The 22,618-nt window shown below is 37.7% G+C and overlaps 1 protein-coding gene and 1 long non-coding RNA gene across 2 annotated transcripts in view; one reads left to right on the top strand and one right to left on the bottom strand.

The window, feature by feature from the left end:
- The window catches only part of GRM3 (glutamate metabotropic receptor 3), a 225,784-nt gene that overhangs the window by 200,082 nt on the left and 3,084 nt on the right, over window positions 1–22,618 (bottom strand). The window lies entirely within an intron of this gene.
- On the top strand, window positions 11,731–20,749 carry LOC118518171 (uncharacterized). Its single transcript, XR_013442729.1, has 3 exons — window positions 11,731–11,990; window positions 14,205–14,280; window positions 20,627–20,749. It is a non-coding gene; the product is annotated as an uncharacterized LOC118518171 (long non-coding RNA).

The following is a 22,618-nucleotide window of genomic DNA, read 5'->3' as shown; positions in this document are numbered from 1 at the left end:
TGATTGTCAATATTTTTTTTTCCCTGTTTCTCAACCTTGGCTGTCGATTGGAATCATACAGGGTGGTTAAAAAAATATGGAAGCCTGGACCCCAGCCCCAGTGATTCTGATTTAATCGGTCTGGGGTGGGGTGTGAGCAGGGAGAGTTTTTAAAGGTGATGCTAATGGGCAGCCAACATGGAGAATCACTCAACATATTCAGTTTGGGCTTCAAATTCTCCAGTAGAGATAACATCTTCCATCTAGGTATTTTCCAAAAGTTGTTTGAGGAAGGCATGTTTGCTAGCTGAAATCCTGAGAGCCTTAGAAGACTCCATGGAGAAATACTCATTTCCTTGGGTAGTAAGACAGAAGCTTTTTCCACATTTTTTCTTTCATCCAGCTTAATTAAGTCTTTTCACCCATAGTTATGAGGGAACAAGCACTAGCAGTAGCTCATTATTCGGACATTTGTGAAATTCATGTTCAAGGAAAAACTAATGGTTAAGGCAAGACTCCCAGGGGGGCAGACTACTTCCCTTTCTAAAAATCACCTCTTGGTGCTAAAGGAGGCTGCAGAAAAACAACAGTTGTTAGCTCCGGATACAAAGTAGTCTGTGCGTGGCAGGTAGCAATGAGTCTCTTCTTCAGCAACAATTACTCTTCCAGAGAAGGAACAGTCCGCTGCACAAGACTATTTTCAGAAAATATTTTCAGGGTAGTCTATATGAGGTCAGTAATTCAGTTCCCTCCCCTCCTCTCCTACAAGATTCCCTGCTCTCTAAAGAAGAGGTCATTAGCAAGTGTGAGAATTGCCCAAGGATTATATGGGGTTGTGGCAGCTAAAGTGAATGCCTCATTAGCATGTGAGAGAAAAGCCCAAACAACACCATCAAAGGGTGTTAAACCCATCCAATGGGGTGAGCAAGGGGTGGTTGGAATTAATTTAAATCACTTTAAAGCCAACATGAATGAAAGGAGAATTATTTCCCTGATGGTTAAAATTTAGCCTGCATGTGAGTGAAGGTGTCTACATTTTCTTGTGAATACAAGCATGCTGATTACCTACATTTGTTCAGAACTGATGGCCTATATAATAAAATTAAAAATATTTGACATTTCAGCTGTCCTTTGGAAACCAGAAGAATCCTAAGGAAGCAACAGCAGGAAAAAAACCCAAAACCTCACCAGAAGAAAATCTGAACCGGCAAATAACATGCTTACTGTTATTGGGATGGTAGACAATTGAAATAACTAAGACTTACAAAAACAGATCAACAACAATATGATAGGCACACCTGAGTTAAGAATCTAATGAAGTCACTTGCCTTTAATTTATGTTTATAAATCAGACGAAAATTTCCCACCAAACAGGATCAGACTTGGAGGATTGGGGATGGGGGCAGGGAGGGGGTTGGTTGGGTAAGGGAGATGGGAATGAAAAAAAAAAAAAAACAACAGGAAAAGAAGTGCTCTGATTAGCTACCAAAGTTTCCCTTCAAGCTACCAGTTTGGCTCCCTCCAGTGTCTGCTTAAAGAGCCTGTTGCTTATTGATTGTGTGAAAGTGACAGGAAGGCTTGGTGGGTGATTGTAATAGCTTGCAATCAAACAGAAATGCCAGTTGGTAGTAACGGACTTCATGCCTTTCGCTCCAACTGGCATCTCTCAGGAGCAGAGCTCTTGAGGAGCTGAACGTTTCTTTGAAGTTTCCTGGAGGTTTGGGTCTAGGCAGGTGACTTTGATATCAAAGATCGGGGCCAAGGTACATGGGTGATTGGTAGCCCGTTGCTTGAGCATCCTGAGTTTTGCCTCTGCTATCTTGAAAAATTGGTCACATAGAGAGATAACATGGGTTAAAGCTCTGCTAACTGTTTATTGGAATAACCCTCCCCTGCTTGATGAAATCAGAAAAATGCAGGTAGCACAGCAGGCTAAGGAAAATGCTAAGAGATGAGTTGGGATTCTCACTGTGATGTGCACTCGTGCTCCTTAACAAAGAGCGAAGCACTCGCTATTTGATAGCACGCATCTCAGACAACAGGTATTTCCCCCTCTCTCTGCTTGAGGGACCTAGCTGAATCATCAGCTCTTCTATGCCCTTAATTCTGTAACAGGCTGGGCCAGTCAGGCATCTCTACTATTCAGGTCAGATGTGAAAGTGCTGCATTGTTAGTTACCTGGTGGATGTAGAACATCAGTCATTTTACAAAACAATTTTGAGGGATTTTGACATTTGCAATAGAGAATATCCACAAGTCTTTGATTTGATAAGTTACTTCCTGCTGCCTCCTTCCTGTCAGAGGTACTGAGCTTGAAAATGAGATCAAACTTCCGGAAAGAAATAATACTTTATATAAATGTTCCTACTCATATTATTTCATAGTCTCCTATGACAACCTTAGCGTCAAAGATTTATTCTGGGTAGTTAAGTTATACAACAAAATATCTGATGTGAATTTTGGCAAGAAATTCACTAAGTGGGTAACTTGCCAGGAACAGGTATCCATATGGAATAAACAGAAGTAATGAGAAAAGGTAAAAGCATGCTCATCAGGGGGCTGCATCTCCGAATTAACTTCCTAATTTGTCCTGATAAAATAGCATTAAGCTCATCAGTACCTCAATCTATCTTTTCAGCAAGATGTGCTTCATAAACAAGCTCATTTTCTCGTGAAAAAAAAAATAAAAGCAAAACAAAACAATAGCTGGTTTGGATACTACAATTCACTGGAGAAAAGGGTTTCTAAAACTTGAAAGGGCTATTTGGGGAATGTGAATGAGAAAGAAAAAAAATTTAGCTTTAAAAGATCAAGCCCCGGCTTTCAAAGAGGGATATTCACTTTTAAATATAAAATCTCTCATTTAGAGGTGCTCAGGTTTTAGATGAAAAAATACCACAAACATACTGATGATTCCACATATGGGTTCTAAGGCAGTTATTCTAATTTTCTTCAGGCGAAGTGTGCTAAGCTGAGAGAGGTGCTGTTTTGTGAATGGAGTCGTGCTTTTGACTGTAGAGAAGTAGTGTGATTTCTTGAAGCATCTTTCCATTTGCTTCCACGAATAAGACATTTTCTGGAGTTAAGCTAGAGAAAAGGAAAGCTAATCAGATCATTCTCTGTGCTGAGAGATGCAAGATTCTTTCTCCCTATAAAATGGGTTATTAATTCCCCAAATTTTATCCTAGATTCCTCTGCCTATTAAGAGAGGCTTAAAATCTCCAAGGGATTATTTGATTTTCAATATCTCATGCTTTTGTGAAAATACATTTCAACTTGCTCCTGTAATTAACATTAACATCAAGTTCTTATTTCTAACTTGAAGGCGCTCAGAAAGGGAGGATTACAATATAATTTAGATAAAAATGATTAGAGGGTAAGAGTCCTCACAAAATGTGAGCGACGGAAAATATGTCTAACAGCCCACATTACTGTGTAGCCCTCGAACTTGTTCTTCCTAAGATTTTGCCGAATATAAGTAAACGTCTGACACTCTGAGTTAACATTTAAAAATACGCATTAGTTTCATAATCACTGCAGTGCAGAAGTTATTAAAGCTCCAGCAGTTGAGCATGAAAGAAGCCAGGAAATATCCTGCATTATTTTGCCTCTTGCACCACATGATAATTTCTATGGAATCCTCACTTTCTTCATTTTAGATCACACATATAATCTTCATAAACATAAGAAATATAACATATGGTTCATAGAGGAGACTGTAAAATTCATAGTGGGATCTCTAAAGAAAATTCCAAAAGAGAAGTAGAAATGATTTGATTAGTGAACCTATTTTAATATCCAGACTGGCTTATAAAAAGAGAATTAAATTAGTTTGACTGATAATGGGGGATTATTAATATTAGATAAGGATTAAGACACTTGCAACAGTGGATATGACTCCAGCTGCAGAAGTAGTTCAGCCTTGGGAAGATTCAGCAAACAATGAGCACCTACTAAGTGCCAGACCTGATTAGATAATTTTATATTTTTTCCTTCTTTGATCTGAACAACAGTGCAAAGTAGATAGTATAATGAGGGTTGGAGAAATGTAATAATATACCTTTCAGGAGAATACAGCTTGTAAGTGATAGAATCAGAATTCATAACATGTTCTCCTAACACCAAGTGTGGTGCTCATCTTCTTCATTGTGCTTTTTCTCTCAAATATATTCAGTTTGGTAACAGAGGAAGAAAACAGAAGGAAAAAATAGATTTCCTCATGTATCAGGTAATAGTTTGACTAATGAAAAATATGTCTTTCTGAGCAGACTTTCACAGCTACCACAATCAACAGTGATACTGAGAATAAAATTCTCATATTCTAAAACTTACATTAGATTTATTTTGAAGTCTTGGCTATCTTTACCAGAGAGTGGGGAGACAAACAAGAAAACTCATCTTTATAGCATTTTCAAAGCAATCTCTCTTCTTGGTGTTCCAGTGATGCTAGCCAGGACTAGGGTTACTGTTGCCACTTCTCCTCAGTCCTACAAGGTTCAGTTAGGAGTGGAATTAGGGGGGTACCTGGATGGTGCAGTTGGTTAAGCATCAGAATGTTGGCTTCCACTCAGGTAGTGATCTTGGGGTCGTGAGATCTAGCCCCTTGTTGGGTTCCATGCTCAGCATGGAGTCTACTTAAGACTCTCTCCCTCCCCCTCTGCCCCTCCCTCTCCCCCTGCTCTCTAAAATAATAAATAAATAAATCTTAAAAAAAAAAAGTGGAATTAGGGTTATGTGTGACTTTGGATTTACTAGTACACATGGCAGGAGGAGGTGAGTGTGTAGTAGAATCTTGTGGTTGTGTTGGTGACTCACCCTCTATGGGCTTCTGAGCCAACTGCAGCATTCATCTGCTTGCACCAGTTGTGCAAGCTGTACTGGGTAGAGATGGTTTTGTCATCCCTTTTGGATGAGCTTAGTGTAGCTTCTGAATGCACTGTTTGTTCCAAAATCCGAAGACACAGTGGATATTCACCAACAATGTTTTGTTTGTTTTCAGTGTGTCAAGAACAATTGAGATAAACAATGCCTAGAATGTGATGTCTGCTTCTAATGCATAAATAATTTCAAGCCTTCCATAAAAGGAATGATATATTGATGTTGTAGCAGGCACTCGATAAATGCTTATTGATTGATTGCTTGATTGACTCATTGTGAATGTCCTGAACAACGGTGTAAACATCAAGATGAAATTTTACATCCATAACCCATATATTACCAAGTCTTTTCAGTTTTTAATTCCTGAAATTCTTCTTTAAATCATCCACTCCTCATCATTTCTGCCAACTCTGCCCAAACTACCAACTTCTGTGTTCTGCACAACTACTAAAGTCCTATGAACTGGTCTACCTGTATGCATTCAGACCCCTCCAACCTCACCCATTCTCCATATTCCAGTATTTGTTTTGTTTTAAATACAAGAATATATGACTCCACTCCTGTTTTAAGTACTTGAGTGATTTCTCATTGTTCTTAGGCTAAGGACAACCCTCAATATATGCAGTGTTGCACCCTGATCTCAGTATTCCAGTCACATTGGCCTTTTAGTTGCTCATTGATGCCATATTCTCTCCTTTCCCAGGATCTATGCTTCTGCTCAGCCCTCTGAATACAACTTTATTTCCTCTCCTCTTCACTTACTCATTCTCCACTTGTCATTTTTCCATGGAAGCCTGACTTCCATAATTCAAACCCTCCTCTTATTATGTGTTCCCACAGCATTGTGTATCTCTTATTTTTAGCAGGCATGGAAGTTACAATTTTATATTTATTTGAGACATTCAATTAATTTCTCTCTCCCCCACTAGATAATTAAATGCACATGTGCAGGAACTTGAATGGCTTACCATTACTCTGAGCCTAAAATCTTACAAGAAAATTTTTTTTTTTTTTTTAAAGATTTTATTTATTTGACAGCACAAGCAGAAGGAGAGAGAGGGAGAAGCAGGCTCCCTGCTGGGCAAGGAGCCTGATGTGGGACTCGATCCCAGGACCCTGGGATCATGACCTGGGCCGAAGGCAGCCGCTTAACCGACTGAGCCACCCAGGCGTCCCTTACAAGAAAATTCTTAACAAGTCAATAAGGCCTTTTGATCTGGCCCCAAGACTCTTTCTTCAATCTCATCTTTGAGGAATTATGTCACGTTATTCAGTCAAAGTTAAGAAATATTTATAGGTTGTCTTTTAACCCATGTTCCATTCTGTTCCTTTGCATTGCATTCCGTTGCCTTGCCCACCATTACTGCAAAGCTATACAAATGAGGAGTAGTACCTATTTCTATTTCCTCAAATCCAATTTTCAACTCTGTCCCCCTCTGAACAGGTTTCTATCTCCCAACTCCATGGTAAATTCCAATGGCTTTTAAGATGCCAAATGCATTGATCTCATTAGTTTTTAGGATCAAGATGCTAAAGCACTGGTCCCATCAGTTGTCTGAGCTACTTTGCCTTCTCAGTCATTTACCACGGCCTTCTTCTCAGAAAACTTTGTATTCATGATCACCATTTTTTCTTTTTCTTTTTTTTTTTAAGATTTTATTTATTTATTTGACAGAGAGACAGCAAGAGAGGGAACACAAGCAGGGGAAGTGGGAGAGAGAGAAGCAGGCTTCCTGCTGAACAGGGAGCCAGATGCGGGGCTCGATCCCAGAACCCTGGGATCATGACCTGAGCTGAAGGCAGACACTTAACAACTGAGCCACCCAGGTGCCCCTCTTTTTCTTTTTAAAGATTTATTTATTTACTTATTTGATACAGCAAACATGTGAGTTGGGGGAGGGGTAAAGGGAGAGAATCTTAAGCAGACTCCCCACTGAGTGCCAAGCCTAACTCGGGGCTTGATCTCATGACCCTCAGATCATGACCTGAGCCAAAATCAAGAGTTGGATGCCCAACTGACTTAGTCACCCAGTTCCCCACCATTTTTTTTTTTGTCTTGCCTCTCACTTCAGTGACCAGCACTTGTCTGCATCTTTTGATTGCTCCCCTTTTTTGTGTCACTTATAAATAGCATTACTCCAGAGCTTGGTCTGAGATCCTTTGTTCTTGCCTGTTTACATTTATATCCCAAGAGATCTCAGTGGGAAAATGGTCTCTGCTATTAGATAATAAATAACTTATAAATACATTTACAGTTTCTAGTTTAGAGGTAACTGAATATTTACAAAACAACTGTTTAATTTTTATTAGTTGTATTAAAATATATTTCTTTGTACTAGCCCCATATTTGAGGCATTTTTTGAGTTTAATGTGCAGCTTTAATGCAACAGGCGAAAAACTATAACATAAATGAGAAACTATAGCAAAAAGTCTGAGTGGATAAGTTCTGTTTAGAAACAAAATGCTAGGTTTGGTGTCTCTCATGGCTGTTAGGGGTTTGGCATGTCGATGTTAAAGTGTAAAGGTGAAAATACATTAAAAGTAATTTAATATTAGAATATGTGTAGAAAATAATCACTGAAGAAGGTTGTGTTTTGTGTGAATTCATATCTTCAAAAAGTCGTCTTTAGGATAAAAGTTGAGATTTTTAAATAGGCAATAACATAAAAATAGCTGGGTATATGAGAAGAATGTTTGAGCCAAAGACGGACATACTAAGATTCTTTAAAATACGTAGGCTTTAGATATACATAACATCAAATATTAAAACAATTTTTTCCATTGGTATTTATTAATTTCCTCTTGATGGTACAAAGGCAAACACTACAGAAAGATAATAAAACTTTATCAGTGAACTATGGCAATATACTCTGTGGGTCAACATAAGTAGCTCATTGTAATTCAACTAATATTTGTTGAGGGCTCATTGTGTCCCATGTCTTTATTTTCTCATTCTTTCCTCCATTATTTCATTTATTCATTCAACATTTGACCAGGATTTGGCTTTCCCTACAAGAAATGTATAGAGATTAATAAGAGAAAATTCTTATCTTCAGGCAGAGATAATGAGAGTATTAAGAGATAATTTCTGATTCTGGTAATGAGGTATTTCAAAGCAAGTGATTCTGGATTTTGAAACCGGATGAAAGAGAGTTTATCATTCCATTTATAGCAAAATGTGAAGCATTTAAAAGTAAATTTGATTCAGATATTTACAATTATTATGGAACATATAGTTTATAAGATAGGCAGTTAGTGTGCTTGCAACTAATGTATTTCTTTAAATCTGGTACAATTCATTATAAGATTCACCCTGAATTTAAGAACAACATTTGGGAAAAGAAATGTTATTCCATAAAATGTGCACATAAATTGAGTTATATCTCAATTACAGAAACATTAAACTGTGAAAGGAAAGTGCCCATTATACTCTGTGGAGGAATTATAATAGAGAGTAAATCAATTTACAAGCTGGTGGTGGTATCTAGCCTCAGTTGATTTATTGATTAGTTTATAATTTTTGATGTCACTAAAAAAACACATTTTGCAACTAATTTCAGAACAACATTGGCAGCAAAATGCTTTTTATTCTGTAAAATTTGAATTGGTCCCATGTATATGTTCCATTACCATTCGATTCAGATTACTTTTTTAAAAAAAATTGTCCAAGAATACTTTGTTTCCATAATTATACCAAATTCCTCTTAGCCTCAGGAAAAGAACATTAGAAAATGTGTTTTTTTGGGTCTACATTCCATTGAGGGCCTCTTAAATTTTTAAAAATCCTGAGCATATTGTCATTATTTTCTGTAAGTGCTACACAGTAGGACCATGAGCTACTTGAAGTCAAATCTACAGATGCCCGCTACCTCCTACAGGGTCAAACACATCCGGAAGGGCCTCGAAGAGATGGATGTGCCAAAATATACTAAATTAAATTAAGTGGAGGCATTTTTACATGTCCTGAGATGGTAAGGACTCGAACCCAGAGCATTCTCTCAGTCATCCGTGCATTTCATTGCAACACATTTTCCTTTTTAAAAGCATTAAGCAAATCTTGTTACCAAGAAAAAAAAGGGAGCGGTACTTCATTTGGGGTGACCCTTAAGCCTCTGGCATTCTTCTAGGAAAGCCCAAAGAAGCATATCTATTTCCCTAGAGACTTTATTAATTCATTTCTGCCTGAACAATCAGATGAAGGATTATGACGCCATTAACACTTTTTAAAAAAAAAAAACTTCAAATGTAGAGTATTAAAATTGCAAATAAAGATCTTTGAGGGCAGGGACCATTTTTTTGTTGTTTTTGTTTTATGTTTTTGCTTGCTAGTGCCTAACAGAGTTCAAATTTGATATATGTGCTTAATTAACAGCTGTCGAATGGGTGAATAAAAATATCATGATTAAATGAAGGGAGCCACAGAGTTGGCATCAGAAGGTAACATTAACTAGCTAACTGAAATGGTAGGTACAAGCATGAAAATAGCCAATTTGAGTAAGTTAGAATACTAATGCTTTGATTTCTACCATCAAAATGAACACTTAACGAAGTGTTGCTATTTATCTGCAAATGCTCAAACCTCCTCTTTGCTTGGAACTGCATGGACTAGTTGATGAACTAAAAGTAGATAAAATGTTCACTAAGTGTTATTATAATTAAAACAACTAATGAAGCCGTGTAAACCACAAGCCTTATACATCTTCATGGATGAGCAAGTTTGGATCTTGTAGTCAGACTGCTGATGTTGTCAAGGATTCTTCTTAGGGAATATTTAAAACCAGATTATCAAAATAAATATTTTCAAACATCCTATTTTCTTTTTTCCTTTTGCCGATGGATTATTATGTTCACCTTTTCCTCTTTGTTTGTTTTGGGAATTAGGGTTTTCCAATGAGCCCATGCACTGTTAAGAACTGTCTCTAGATATTGAGTTTACATTACAAACAAGCAAAAATTCCCAGTCTGTCAGAGATCTTCTCCTAGGATACAAGGAAAAGCAAAGTTCAGCTAAACTGCACACTTAATTCGCCATCACTTCTGAATAGAGAGAAAAGGTTGCTTTAAGCTGTTCTGTCCTCCTCCTAGGGATTTAAGGTCAGTTTCAAGCAGCAAAATTACTATTCTTTCAAAGTTGTCTCTCTTGATTTGTATTCCTGTAATTATCTTCTCAGGATCTCTTCCTTTTTAACTTGTAAACTCAGCTTAATAAATCAATTGGAGGATTAGATACATGTAAGCATACCTACTCTGAGAGCTGGATGGATAGGAAAAGGAATAAAGTAGGACAGTTTCCTTTCCTGCCCACTGGTTTTACCAATGGATCAGTTATTTTTGTTTTAAACAAAGGACTCTGAGATTTTTTCCGCCCAGAAAATAAGAAAAGTTTTTTTTTTCTTTTTTTACTTAAAATTCTATTCCTTTTAACATAAAGATGAAGAGCATTGTCATTCTGCCCTTTCAAGCTATGGACAAATTCTGGAGATCAAAAGAGCAAATTTTTTTGTGAAGAAATAAAGGCTTAGAAGTGGCTCTTTTACTTGCATCTGACTCTCAGATGCTACTGGAATTAGAAGGTTTTAAGTGAAAATAAGGAACATAAACAGTTAAATGTATTTTGCTCAATAATATTAGCAAGTTGAGCCAATATATTGACTATACCACTGATTTTTATTTTCTGTGAAGAGCTCAGAATGTCACTAAGTTTTGAGTTTTGTTTTTTTTTTTTAATTTTCAAGTGAAGGAATATAATCCCTCCAAAATGGTTTTTGTAGATTAAAGTTTCTAGTTTTAGGATGATTTCTCAAGAGATGTAGTATAGACAACTGGTCAAGTTCATGAGCTAAAACTGCTGGGTGCAAATCCTAGCTACAGCCTTACTGTGTCAACTTGGGAGAGTGCCTCAGTTTCTTCCTTTGTGAAATGGGGTTAATAATGGTACGTACTTCATAGGACTGGTGTGAGAACTAAATGAGTTAATATAGGTAAAGCAAATAAGCAATACCTGGCATATAGTACATACTCCATAAAAGTTATTGTTGTTCACAGTATTCTTCACATTCTCCTGGAAATGCTGTAGAGAACATATGTGTGAGCCACATTTATTTTATTTTGAGAAGTAGTGTAACAGAGTTTGTATCAAATGGAACGCCTTGCAGTGTTATCCACTGAAGGTGGTGGGAACTGGTATTATCAAATGAGATTTATGGATCCTCTTCTCTGAAAATGTCTGAAATGTGTTTCCATTTATGAAAATTCCAGGGAGGAAGAAATCTGCCTAGAAGCTGACTTTCTTGGGAAGTTGATTCAACTCTCGGTTTTTATGATTATTTACCTCTATTTCTTTACTACTCATATTGCACTGTTGAAGATGACATGAAGAGGAGAAATGTTGGCAAAATGAGGACAGGTGGAGGAATAAGGAAATACATCCCTAGCATTATTAGTAATTTTGCTATTTAGACAGTAATTAAAATATAAATTTATAAATAGGACCCACTGGTTTTGGAGTATACTGATTCTGACTTGGGATGCTGAATTCTGTCTTCTTTATTGACAAAGGTGACTTAAAATATATGACTAAAAGGAATCTTAAAAATCAATACCCAATTTTAAAGATGAGGAAAATGAGCTCCAGAGTGATTTAATTAACCACTACTGCGTTTATTCAATAAATACATATTGATTTTCCACTATGTGATACTTGCTCTATTGGGTAATAGAACAAGCAAGCCTGGTCTCTGTCTTCTAGCACTGAAGGACTACAGTGGGGAGCTAGGTGACAATAATAAAGCATGCCGAAGGGAAGTGTAGGCAGTTTGGGGTGTTCACAGCAGCAAGAAGCAACCTACAAGAGGAGGTCACCAGTGGTATGGAATTCTAATTGAGCCCTGAAAATTCTAATGGAGTGGGCCAGTGCTCTGGGAAGTTGCCCAGCCTGCGAGATGTTCCGGGGAGAGTGTGAGGGCAAGGCTTGCAAGCTATTCGGTTTGATTGGAAGGAGTGGGGATTGAAGGGGAGGACACAAATCTAGAGGGATACGCAGATCATAGTGGACCAGGTAAAGCCTGTTTTGATTATCCCAAAAGCAATGGAAGCATCTTTGGAGAGTTTGAAGCAGAGAGAAACAGACTCAGGTTTGTGTTGAGATAATTCTGGCTATAGAGCTTGGTGGGTGGATTCGGAGGGGTAAGCCGGGGTAAGTCAAGGAGGTCAGTGGGCGGCTCTTGCAGAGGCTTGGCGAGGGAGGGGGTGGCTTAACCTGCTGTCTGGGAATAAATTCTATCCAATCATAACCACATAGAAAATAATGATTTAATTTCTAAGTCTTGTTCTCAGATAGTTATTACTTTATTACAATTTTCTTTTCACCCAAGTTCCTAAAAGATAGCCATTTGTGAAGCTCTCTTTTCCCTTTATTAAAGCAGGGATCTGATACAGCATACCCTTTCCTATTGTAGGAGGAAGATGATTAGCTTAACTGTTTTAGCTGGTATTTGTCACCTAGCAGCTAATTCCTACCTACTAGGCCCTTTCATCTTTGTGTCTGTCAGCTGTATTCGTGTTTTCTATTCCCCTTGTCACTGGTCAACATTACCTCTCACCTGTTGCCGTAACAAGCAGGCTCATCTCCCTGAGTCCTAAATTTTATTTCCTCACATTTAGCTTCACATTGTGCTTTAAGATTCCCTTGCTCAAATGCTTTCAGAGGTTTCCCTCTGCCTGTAAAAATGTTGGCCATTATTCCACCTGCTTTTAGAGTTTTACCAGCCCCCTGACCCCCATACATTCTACCCTTAAGCCGGTTCACACACTGTTCCCCAAATATAGCCACACACCACATCTCTACCTTTGCATAGCTCTTTCTCCACTTTATGAAATCTTAACCATTTTTCAAGGTTCAACATTGAAGCCATTTTTTTACATGATACTTTCTACATTCATACCAAGCAGGAATGTCATTATCCACTCAGGGATCTTCTAAGTGAGCTCTGAATTTTCCTGTTACTATAGTTACATACACACATATCTCATCTCTCCTATTAGATTATAAATTCTTAGGGAGACAGTGATTCTTTTTTTTTTTTTTGCTCTCTCCTCCTCAGTGCCTTGCCCAGTGCCTTAAAAGTAGGGGGCATTTGGTAAGGACTTATTTAATTAAATTGATGTTACTTTTCATGCCGAATTTTAAAATTTTTATAAGGAGTTCTTTTGTTGGTGATCCAAAATGCCTTTAAGAAATGATATAATTTATGGAATAAAATGAAGATTTTAACATTAATTCTTACTTATGAAGTGCAACCTATGAAGGGGAGAAGTTAATGTTAATATTCCAGCAAGAAAGATACCCAGGGAATAAATAAAAAAATTTAAAATCGGATTCCTTCATTCATTAAATATGTGTTAAATATCATTATATGTTACATTCATTATTATAGACTGCTGAAAAAGATAAGATCTTTGTCCTTTTGGAGGTAATTCTAGGCAGGGAGACAGATGGGTGTTCTAGCCACATCTTGAATTATTTTATAGGCATTGATTTCTGTAAGTGTTTATACAGGTAGCCCCATAAAAAACATTTTTCTGGGTCATAAAACGTTATAATCTTTTTTACTTAGACTTTATTACCATACTCATACATCCCACAAGCATCTATTGATGTAGTGGTAGTGAGGCACTTTGCTAAATTCGCAGCTAAGTCAGAAACCACAGAACATCTAAGCAAGCAAATGCACTACATTCATTATGTCTAAGTATGGTCAAAGGATGTCCATAAGAGAGACAGTATCAGGAAATGTTTATGTACACCAAAGCATATAGCCTCACCAAATGGGCTAGGTTTGACTCCAGACTGGGAAATAGAAAGGATAAGAGAAGGGTAAGATGTTTAGATGCTTTGGCAGTGGAACAGTATAGAAATGTTGCTGTGCTGGGACTGGTCCACACGCCGAGGGTTGTCCCTGCAAGAAAGTGTTAGTGTTTTTCATGAACCAAAGCGGGATGTGGGGGGGCACGAGATAGAGAGACCCCCAGCCCCAGAGAAAGGGTTAGAGAGGCAATGAGACCCCAAAAATGAGTCTCTGTAGTGTGTACTACTGAAAGAGCAGGTGCTGAAGAGGCGTGGTCGGACAAAGGGAAGTTTGTTTCAAGAAAATTGAGGTAAGACCCTCAGCAATGAAGAAAGAAGTCTCAACACACACACACACACACACACACACACACACACACACACACGCATATGCACACTCTAAGAGGGAGTCAGCTTTAAAAATCTGGGAGTCCAGAGTGTATGGGACCAGTCAGGTAAGAACTTGTTTCACATGCCTGTTCTGCTTATGCCCTCCCTCCAGCCCCAACTTTGGAAGAGTCAGAACTTGAGTTAATAAGAAAAACAAGGAACAGTGGAAGAGAAGACAACCTTAGGAGGTTTGGATCTTTCATTCTCAACTTCCCACCTTAAATAGGTTTCTCTTGGGGACAGAGAGGACACTCAACTTTAAAATTTAAACTTTTAATTATTGTGTGGGTCTGGGCCTACTAATTTTTGAATGGAGACTGTAATTAAGGTTTATCATTTAATTACATCAGAGTATAATATATTTTACTGAATGCATTTTATTTTATTTTATTTATTTATTTTTTAAAGATTTTATTTATTTATTTGACAGAGAGAGACACAGCGAGAGAGGGAACACAAGCAGGGGGAGTGGGAGAGGGAGAAGCAGGCTTCCCGGCGAGCAGGGAGCCCGATGCGGGGCTCAATCCCAGGACTCTGGGATCATGACCTGAGCCGAAGGCAGACACTTAACGACTGAGCCACCCAGGTGCCCCTACTGAATGCATTTTAAAGGGGCAATGAAAAATGAAAATAAATTTGCCTTCTGATTTTCTTCCACAAATTATCGTTCTTCCTGCCTGTTACTCAGGTCAAAATAGTATTTCACTATTGAAGCCCATATCTGATGAGGATCACATGAATATTGTGGATAAAAATGGCTTTGGCAGGACAAATATAAGCATCGTTAGTGTGGACTTAAATAAGGTGAGATTTGAAATTGGCCTTTTCTCTGCAGCGCCTTAGTTCTCTTGTTTATTGTCTGACTCTCACTATTCAGTGAAAGCTGATTAAGTACAAAAGTCCTTCTAAATTCTTTTGGTTGTTGTCCTTCACTGCTATGATATCTCTAGAACAGTGACTGGATACACACAGTAGGCACTCGCTCAGTATCTGGCAAATAAGTAATGAGGAAGGAGAGACTGGAGTAGATGAACTGTTAGAGAAGATTGGGGGACAAGTGATGGAAGTCAGGTGAAGGTTTTGGCAGTAGTCGGAGAGAAAAGAAGACACGCACAAGATGAGTTGTGAAGGAAGACTCAGTAGAGGACCAGACAGAAAAGAAATTCACCGTGCAATTCCCAGATTTTGAACCATTTTCTGGGGAAATGATGGTACTCCTCGTAGAATCTGGAACTAAAAAGGAAGACACTGGTTTGGGGTGGTGTCGGGCTCTTAGCTTTCACTAGATAGAACTCTGGGTCAGTGGTAGAGGCTGGGAGAAGGGCCGTTATCAGTATAAGCACTACAACCACCAGAGAGGGTAAGGGAGGCACACTCTGCCAGGGACACAGTATAACTTCCAGCAATTTAACATATTTGTGCCTGAGACAGCCTGAGCTTTAACAATTCAAATGTTTTTTAGTGTTGGGGAGAGTGGGGAGATGTGGTCTATTTTTTTTTTTTTTTTTTACTGCCTTTCGCTTCATGAAGTCATTTATTATGTGTGGAATGCCAGTGAACACAAAGAGGTTGCTCAGGCCCCCTAGGAAGTGAAGCTGGTGGCCCAGCCCAAGCCTCCCCAACCCCCTGCTGCCCATCCCTTGTTTCCTCTTCAGTTTTTTCCCATGTGGCTCTGAACGCTGCTTAGGAAACTATCTTTGGCAGTATTTGTGAGGATTGCCAGCTTCAGCTAAGCAACCATTCACTTGAACGAAGTAGAAGCTGAGTGGAGAATATATAAGAAGTTGCCAAATGAGGTTTTTTTTTTTTTTTTTTAATTTTTTCTCCCGCTCTGCAGATCCGGAGGGCAAAGGGGAGAACTGTGACAAATAATGTTTTCCCACATCCCCCAGCTCAAAGGGACATAGTTATAAAGACAATTTGAGCTTTAAGTGTGCAGTTATCCAAATCAAGAAGCATTTCTGTTCTCAGAAATAGAATGTTTTCATTGATAAAACTCTTCAAATACCAATAACCCCCCTTTTCTAACATTTTAATAAATATGTATCATGTTTGTGTTGCTTAGTGGAATTTGCTATACGTTATAAAAGAAAAATTTCCTTGCAGTGAAAACAATATGAGGTTTCCAGAAAATGAATTTATTCACACAACTCATGGGGACTGCACTTCATTAGTTGAGCTTAATTAATTAATTAATTAATATTCTGGCTTGCAGAATTTATTTTAGACAACTGGTTAATCTAATCACAGTGGGTTTGCTGTGGAGAATAATTTTGTAGAATGATTCATTGGGTGTTCTCTGTACGACCATTATTCTATGTCTCATTGTTATGGACTGAATGTTTGTATCTTCCTCTCCTCCCATCCCAAATTCATCTGTTGAAGCCCTAACCCTAATGTGATGGATATTTGGAGGTGGGACCTTTGGGAGGTAATTAGGTTTAGATGAGCTTAGAAGGATGGGGGCTCCCATAATGATATTAGCATCTTTGTAAGAGGAGGAAGAGAGACCAGAACTCTCTCCACCATATGAAAGGTGGTCCTTCAGAAAGTGTGCTCTCACCAGCAACCAAATCTGCTGGCACCTTGATCTTGGACTTCTCAGCCTCCAGAATTATGAGAAATACATGTCTGTTGTTTAAGACACCCAGTCTATAGTATTTTGTTATAGCAGCCTGAGCAGATTATAACAGTAGTGCTTCCAAGACTTGAGTGTGCAAAAGAATATTCTGGAAAGACATTTAATACATGTATTGCTGAACCCCAAACTAAACAACATCAGTCTGGTTAATAGGTCTGCCCCAGTATTCTTCATTTTAAGTACACTTCAAAGTGATTCTGAGGCAGGCTCTTTGGGCAATAATTTGATAAACACAATTTGCAACAGAGTCCAGATGATTGTTGTTTGTGTAGTAGATGGGAGGGTGGGAAGGAAAGGTCTCTTACTTCTGACTTTGTCCTTCAGTTTTCTCATTCTCTCCTACTTTACCTATTCCAACCTTTTCCATCTGAGGGACATACTTAAAATTACTGGATTCCCTACCTACATTACATAGCATCAAATATGGCTTTAGGATTTAATTAATTAAATTAATTAATTTATTTTAAGTGGGCTCCATGCTGGGCGAACTCCATGCAGGGCTTGAACTCACTACCCTGAGATCAAGACCTGAACTGAAATAAAGAGTTGGATGCTTAACTGGCTGAACCACCCAGGTGCCCCCAGCTTTAGGATTTTAGCAGGAAAAAAAAGTGGGGAGATGAGCACTCTCTAACACCTCAGTCTTTTCCTACCAAGTCTTCATTTGTTCAATAACCACAGCGATGGTCTCTTTCTTCTAAAATTTCTGCACCGTGTTTTTTAGGAAATCATAGCCAAAAAGGACATCTCTTAGGCAAAATTGTGAAGTAGGCACAAATTATAGCTGTCCATTCTGCTACTCTCCATCATACTAGATGAAGTTAGCTTTTTTTGGAAAAAAAAAATGAACCTATAAATCCAATGTATTGGAAGGTTGGTGAACTACATGGACCTAGAAACATATGGTCTTTTGTACTTTTGGGATGAAATAATTTAGTTTAAAATTCAGAGAATTTAATGAACCAAGGCAGGTACTGGAAGAAATTTTTCTTGGAGGGAGGTAGGGCTTTTAGCATTCTTTAAAACATCTTTCCCAAGGGCAGGTCTTGAGCAAAGTCTGTGGAGGAGATGTATCAGGAATCTAAGTTCCATGTCTTGGCTCCTTATAATTCTGAAGTGAGGTATGGTCTGATCACCAATATATCTGGACTTGACAGTAATCACTGGGATTAATGCATCAGAATGTGGAGGGTCTTTGCTTCTTTATAAGATGCTTCAAAATAGAAACAGTTAATTCTATTCCCCAGATCTCTTTTTCTCCTCGAGGCAGATACAAATTCCAACTGTTTTGACCTTGTAGTGTCATCTCCCAAATTGGCATGCATTTCAACATATTTTGTGAGAGCAGTTTCCATTATTTTATATTCACCAACACATGGTACATTGAAATTGTTAAGCAAAATATAAAATATCACTAATAATCTATCTGCTGTGTATTATTAACAATCAAAGGAAACGGTCTCCACCAGATGGAGGGACAGATCTGTGATATCCATTCATTTTTTTATGTCCATAAAATACTCTAGCACAAATCACAAATCAGAGAAAGACTTTCACGTAAAGACTCGTATTTCAGCTCTTGGGTTGTCTGGAATGAAGTATAAATTCATGCAATTAAGACAGCAGTTTTCCTGCCTGTGGGAAAGCACCCAGGTCAGAGATTCGTATGTGGATTTTCCCAGAGCATTCCTACCGACTGACCCAGTCTTTGGAATCCCCAGCATGTCACTTTGCTTCTCTTGTTCTTAGTGTACTTAAAAACGGAAACCCCTGAGCGTTTACTTTTTCAAGTTGTTGTATGTGTTATAAATAAAAGCCCAAATGTGTAAAACGCTGAGCATTTCTTACATAAAGAATGAATGACTATTTCAGCTGGGTAAAGAAATTTTGAATTCTTACTAGTCTACAAAATGTTTTTACTAGCTCATTTTCCAGGCGGGAAGGAATTAGGTTGTAAAGGAGGAGAGAAACCTTAGTATTTTGGCCTTAACAAGCAGAAATGCTATTCACCTCCATGCTGGCTCTTTGTAAGATTATTCTTGCCACTGTATTTAGTTTTGCTGATTGTGGTGTTCATCGAAATCAGGCTCCAGGAAATAGAATTTGCTCACATTTTCACACCTGGTGTTTATTTCTCAGCTTGTTAGTAAACCTATTGTCTTCATAGACTTTTCTGATTCTCAATTTTTTTCCCTTCGTTCTAGTTAACTGTAAATAATTTTGTAGTTTATTTCTCCCATTTGGACTTCTTTGCCCCTCAGAAGACACTGGCTCTGTCTGGGGATGTGTCAAGTCTGAGCCCGGGGAACTCCACTGTGGGTTCTATTTCACTCGTTGGTCTTCCTCTTTGCTGACGTACGTCCCTCTACTTGGAGCTCAAAAATGACCGTTGAATGAAATGAAACCCAGCATAAAATTGGGAGGCAATATAACTTAGAAGTAAACAGAGTAGGACTTGGGGTAAGAACGTAAGTTTTGAATTTCAGTTCTTGCCTTGTTAACTACCTGAACTGGGGGAAATGACTTTATCTCTCTGGGCTTCCCTTTTCCTGAGTAAAATGGAGATCATAGTATGTGCCTTACAGGGTTCTTGTGAACGTTAAATCAGATAATCCATGGAATGATCTAGCAGAATTCTTGGCACATGGCAGATGGTCCATAACTATCATCTATTATTATGACCTACCATTAGTTTTATCACCTCACAACATCTAGCCGTGTCTCAAATACATCTGTATTGGAAATTTTCAATCTAAATACCTCTGTCAAATGAAGGAACTGACTTTTTTCATCCAGTTGATAGTTCTGGTAGCCTCTTCACTATTCTAGAGTTTTGAGTTTAATTTTTGGGATACTTTGAACTTTACACGTTTGTGAAATTTTGCGTGTGTTTTAACATATTTTTGTATCCCCATCACATGTCCAGAATCTTGTTTTGGTTATAATAGGTGCTTAATAAGTATTTATGGACCAAATTGCCTCCCTGTCAGCTACCTTTTCTTTCTGATGGTAATCTAGTTTTTAGGGGAGTCTCCTCAAATTGTTGTAATCTTAATACTCCCATATATACGCTGTAATTTTTTTTTCAAACTATGTGTTTAGTATCATGGTTTTGAAATTTCTGTCTCTTTGGTGCATACCTATACTCTTCCAACTGAATTTACTCAAATGTGTGTAGGTGGGTGTGGGTGTGTACAGTGGTGCACAGACAATGATAGTGAAGTAAATTCTGACAAGGAATTAAAAATGAGAGCTACCCTGGGCTTTTTGTGGAGACACCTTGTATATATGGTTTTATTTTTAAACATGATGTTTCAGTCTATGCTTGTATAGATAATATCTGAATGTTTTCCAAATTTATTTCTCTGTACAGTGTACAATTTCCAGTTCCATAAAAAGTTTACTCATTTAATGAGGAAATATATTCTCTGTAGATACCGACTTCTTAGAAGGCTTCTGTTCCAGGGAGAAGTCACGAGTACATTAATGGCCTACTTTTCCTATACCAAGAAAATTGATTTCCCCTTTGTTTCTAAGGAAAATCATTTTGAGGGTACTCACTATGTGATGAATGGCACGATAAAAACACTTTGGGGCTTTGGGAGGGAGAATACTGGTTCAAAAATTATTTATTCTGTGCGGTCTAGTTTTACTCCCTGAAAGATACAGTCAGTTTCGGAATGCTACTTCTCCTCAGTGTTTCCTTAACTTAATCCACATCAGTGTTTCCATGTACAGTCTAGTGCTCACCACGCAGTGAAGAAGACAGCACTAAATTTCTGTGTTTAGCTGCTGATTCACCTTACTCCTAGTCCAATATTTTCTGAAATTGCCAAGTGTAACCTATGAACTTATTTCCTGATTATATCATTTACTCCTCTACTGTCTAGCAGAACTTGCATTTCAATGCCTGTGACTTGGAGAAACAATTGAGTGGGATGGTGAGTCTACCAAGATATTGGCTTAAGAATCTTAAAAGAAGCCTACACATGGATGTCTTGGAACCAGATTTTAAGTGAACAAAATAAAAACCTCTTTCTCTCCTATAGTTATTTCAGGTTTTTCTATTTTTAAAGTAAACTTCACATATGGTACCTCCATATACATCTATATATACTCCACATAGTTATATGCATGATTTGAGTTTACTTTTCATGATACAGCACAGTGATGAATTTGAGCTTAATTTTACTGGCCTTTCAGATTGTGTTTTGTATGAAGGAACTACTGTATTCTAACAGAATTACTATGTATATCATGTACACGTGCGAATCTAAACTATATCCACTATTATATTCCTAGCACATTCTATTAATTATGGAAATCACTTTGATTTCAATAGTAGAATTTACATGACAACAGCTTCTGAGGCTTCATGGAGCATCAGACCAGCATGTCACAGAATTCTCTTGTAGTGTGGGCATTGAGGGGTTCTGTTGACATTGAATTTGCAATGAAAATGTCTCATAAATGTGCATCCACATAGAACATTACTTAGAAAGGATCATCTCAATATTCACATAGGTCATTACTGTCAGAGATGAAAAATTTCCTCACACTTCCATTAGTAAAATAAATAATTAGGAACATATCATACACATACATATCAACAACCTGAAAGATGTGTCTTAAATATTTAGAAAAGATGTCCAGATATAGAACTGTCTCCTTTGGATTCTCTCCTGTAACTGTATAAAGGACTTATATTCTACAAGTCCTGTATGAATGTTAGATGAAGAGTCTAAATCAGGCAAGAGAATTGACTGATCCCGTGGGGTTATGATAGGGAGTAAATAACAAGATAAAATAGAACCACGGGAAAATTAGGCTGAATATCACAACAAAGTTCAAAATAGGGAGAACTATTAGACTGTGAAATAGTCTCTCAAAGGCGCCAAAAGAAGTCATTACTTGAGACATTTAAAACCAGACTGGACTGAAATACTCCAAAATACAGTATGCTATGGGGACCAAGCCTACCTTAGAAGTGGAAGGCGGGGAATGACCTAATAGTTTCTACTGTTTCTGTGATTACTATGATTGTACTCATTTTATGTGTTCAGTCATGGTGGATAATCTTCTATAATTTTATGCTACTTCTTGGGAACAATTTCAACAAATTCATCCAATACAGAATTGGATGCATTTAGCAGAATCTCAGAAGAGACGAAAATACACAATAAACTCTGTGTAAAATAGCAAAGCGAGATAAATATGAGTACTTTACTACTCATTTTTTTGGGAGTAACCCTTGGAGGAAACAATTCTCACCCTGGAACTCTGGCCATATTTCAGTGTGCAGAACACATCCTGTCCTTCTGGTTTTCAATGGAAATTAGGTATTAATTTTCATTTCTTTTATTTAATGCTATCTTGGGATGATGTTGAGTGCAGAACAACAAACTGAAACATTTCATCCCAAGCCAGTGGGCTATATTTTGACAGGAGGTAGCTAGGAACCTGGAAAAAAAAAATCATGCACCATTTTGTGACTGACATTGATTAGAGGACTAGACAAGAAAGACAAAGTGTTTTGATTTGGAAAAAAAAGAGTTTGACATGATATAAGAGAGAGGAAAATGTACCTAGGTAAATTGCAAAAATGTTATTGCTGGGAGTCTTTCAAAATAAGACCATCCTCAATCTTGTGCGATTTTGGTTGGTCACCTATCATGAAGAAGAGAAGTGAAACAGGTGACCTTCTGACAAGTATCCTAATTTTTTCACTCAAAAGTATTAACTTAAATGTAATTAAAAATAAAGATCACTCAACTTTATATTTGCATTTGTTCAACTTACCAATTTGAATTGCAGTGACATAAAATCAGAGATGGGCTATCATTTTGATGTGTTTAGTAATTGTGGGGTAAATATCTGATTTATAC

This window comes from Halichoerus grypus, chromosome 12, assembly GCF_964656455.1.
Source record: "Halichoerus grypus chromosome 12, mHalGry1.hap1.1, whole genome shotgun sequence".
In the NCBI taxonomy this organism is placed as follows: Eukaryota; Metazoa; Chordata; class Mammalia; order Carnivora; family Phocidae; genus Halichoerus; species Halichoerus grypus.
Note: the sequence above shows the minus strand (reverse complement) of the source record. Positions and strands in the feature narration are given on the sequence as shown.